Source organism: Chenopodium album, chromosome 9 (genome assembly GCF_948465745.1).
Source record: "Chenopodium album chromosome 9, dcCheAlbu1.1, whole genome shotgun sequence".
NCBI lineage: Eukaryota > Viridiplantae > Streptophyta > Magnoliopsida > Caryophyllales > Amaranthaceae > Chenopodium > Chenopodium album.
In genome coordinates this window covers 2,991,515-2,995,042 of record NC_137842.1, presented here as the reverse complement: position 1 = coordinate 2,995,042, position 3,528 = coordinate 2,991,515, and positions in this window count along the sequence as shown.

The window sequence follows — 3,528 nt, the reverse complement described above, 5'->3', positions numbered from 1 at the left end:
GTTGTATTCAATTAATTTCATGGTTTTGGTCAAACATTTAACATTAGCATTTGTTATTCGTATAACTTTTAAGCTATTGAATTCTCATTATCACCAATTATGTACGTAGTTTTCTTAGTCTAAACAGATATATTTTTATTTTTTATTTAGGAAATATGCTTGATTAGTTGAAAAGGATGAATCAAGTGAATGATAAAAGAAAAAGATACGAAGTATATGCTATTTTATTTTTTGAAGGGAACAGTACGAAGTATATGCTATAAAAAGCTAAAAATGTAAAGAAAAGACAACAAATAAATATATATTACGCCGATTTACTCGTGAATTGTCGATAAATTTCCAACTTAGGCCCTATTCTTTTCACCTTAAAAAAAATAATATTAAGTAAAAATAATTTCAGTTCAGTAAAAATAAGTTCAGTTCAGTAAAAATCAGTAACTTCTAAGAAGAAATATAACATGAAATCAGTAAAATTAATTTCAGTTCAGTAAAATTAATTTAAGTTCAGCAAAAATAATTTCAGTTCAGTAAAAATAATTTCAGTTCAGCAAAAATAAGGTGAAGAGAACGGGGCCTTAATACTAAAAAAGGAAGTATATTAAATGTTTATATGCAGCCCTTATGATAAATATAGCCTAAGGATTATGTATAAGATGTCAAAAAAAAAAAATTTATAATTTTCATTACGGAAAGATTAATATTAATTACACCGATTTGTGCATAATTTTGTCACGGATTTTCAACTTATATTATTGTTGAAGTAGACTTCCCAAATATCACAAATAAGTGTCCCACATTTTAAAAAAAAAAGGGGGTTGCTTGGCTTGCTCCTCATAAGACTCCTATTGACATATGAGTTTGTACTTGTGAAGTGGACTCTCTCTCTCTCTTGATTGTAAATGTGACTCGTGCCTGTATTTAACAACTAAACATATCATTAACTACTATTTAGACTTCCTGTACGATGTTATAAAGGATAGATGATATATATAGGGTATAGCTTGCCAAAATAAATTTTAGTTATAAGCATATATATATTGTGCATATCATATTTGGAAATCTAGATATTGTTTTGGGGTTTTTCAGATGTCTCTCGAGAGGCTACTGACTAAGATGCAACACTTGTACGAATGACCACCTACAAAACAATAAAATAATAAATACTCTATCATCGAAATATTCGCATTCGAAGATAAAGTTAGTGATCGAAAGCGGAAGATTTAGAGGGAGAAGTTAGATGTTATGCCTATGTTTTTTGCGTAGTACAAGTATACGAATGAAGATGACCTTATAGGAGGTAATTAACTACGGCCCGATTTGTTAGCTCGGATCCGGCCCAAAAAAACACAGGTTTGGGCAAGCAAAAAAAAATATTATTTTACGTAGTAGATAAAATCCGAACCCAATTAAAAAAAAGCCTAAAAACCCACTTTGGCCCAACAAAGCCCCCCACTTTCTATGGGTTTGGCAAGAGATTTTGGGCAACATTTTTCTGCCGAAATTGGGTTGAGCCCAGCCCAATGCCCGAGAATGGACAGATTTTTTATGCCTTGGCACATCCCAAACCCAGCCAGCCTGCCCATTTACCAGGTCTATAATATGTACAAGTTTAATTTTGCCTTTATTAATATTAATTGCTTTTTTTTATAAACTATTTAGAATAGTGCACAGACATTTATACCCCTAAAATATTTGTTTACATAATTTCCCTGACTAATGTAATCAACTATTGAAAAAGCTACAGCTAGCTATGTAATCAACAACTGAAATATTTGTTTACATTATTCTTTCAAAGAAAAGAAAAATATATACAATCAATTACTGAAAAAGCTTCCTGAACATGGCTAGCTATGGCACGTGCATCATGCGCGTTAGCCACCCTAGTATTATTATAATTTACGAATGAATGTACCGATTTTAATTTACCGTCAATATGTATTGACCTTGGTGGTTGAACATTGGCTTCCATACCATTGTTTATTTTTAACATTATCTTTAGCACATCTCTACTTCATGGTGTTACTCTATATTGGGTGTTTCTGCATTAACTAACACCTTTGTGATTTTTTAGTCCGCTAAACAACATATTATCCAAATGCTCAAAGTAAAACATTGAATAATATAACGTGTTTATGTTAGGGGTGTACCACCTACTAGCTGATTAAACACCTGTTCAAGGATTTTAATCTTAGTTAGGTTACTTACATTAGGGTGTTACCCAAACTAAGCACGGATGCTAAACAGGGCTGTCTTTGGACATGTTTTTTCTCACACACAGAACAGGGCCCCCAAAATTCAGGGCCCATAATTTTAAAAAATGATGACTTGTTAAAAAAAAAAATCACAACTTACCTATTCACCTTCTTTCTCGTAAAGGACCAACATTTTCAAAATAAAACCCAAAATTTCATCCTAAATCTTTGATTTTGCCTTTTAATTTCCAAACCAAAATTAAAATGATGAAGATATAACTAAGGATTTTGCTTCAAAGAATGTTAGAATTGAAGGATGACATTTTTTAAATAAAAAGTTTTTATTTGTTTTTTTTTATTGAATTATTATTTAACTTAGTAATATGAATATTTTCCTCTTTAATTTGTATTATTAATACTAAATAAAGTCATTTTAAAATAATTATATTTTTAACGTTTTAAAAATAGTTCAATAAAAGTTTAAGGGCCCAATATTTTAGTTAGAACAGGGCCACCGAATTGCTGGAGACGACCCTGATGCTAAATCTCTAATGCCTGTCCATTCACCCATTCCCATTGATTAACTAAGGGTGCAATGAATCATGATGTCTTTTCCTAACATGTCTATTCTCAAAGGTAGAACAATATATTCTTTCATGGAGTCATGGACCCATGCTTGAGAATTCCTACATTAATGAGTACCTTTAGGCTTTAGCCGCTTTGAATTGTTGCGTACTTGAGTCTGTGCTTCTTATGATGAATAATGCCTTGTTGTGTTAGTGCATTTTCACGACTTTGGTCATCTCTGAATTTAAATAATTTTGCATATAATCTGGGTTTTGTCTTTAAGATTCAACGTTTTCGAAATGCATGTTAATCTGATGGCGTGTTGTTGAAGTTGGGTTTTTTAAGTTCAGTGATTCGATGGTATGTCATTAAGATTAAAAATGTTTTTGAACCTATAATTGTTGCAAATCCCAAACCTGTTGATATATTTTTAGAGGTGGTGTTTTAAAGCTTTTTATAACCTTTATTTTATGATTATCAAATGGAGTAGTATTGTTCCATTGGTTTCTGTAGTGTAAATGGTGGGCGGCAACCAACAACCATGATGAGTTGCAAGGTGAGATATTCTTAGTCGATTCATTTATGTATATTCATTTATGTTAGCAACTAAATAGAGTAGATCATAGCAGCTCATAAAAAGCGCTTAGGTGTAGGGGTGCGGCAAACATCAAGGGACGGAAGAGTACTACAATATGGTCTACATCGCAATAGCTTACCAAGCTAAGAATACTAAAATAGGAGTAGAATAGTGGGATAGTCGTTAGTTGTA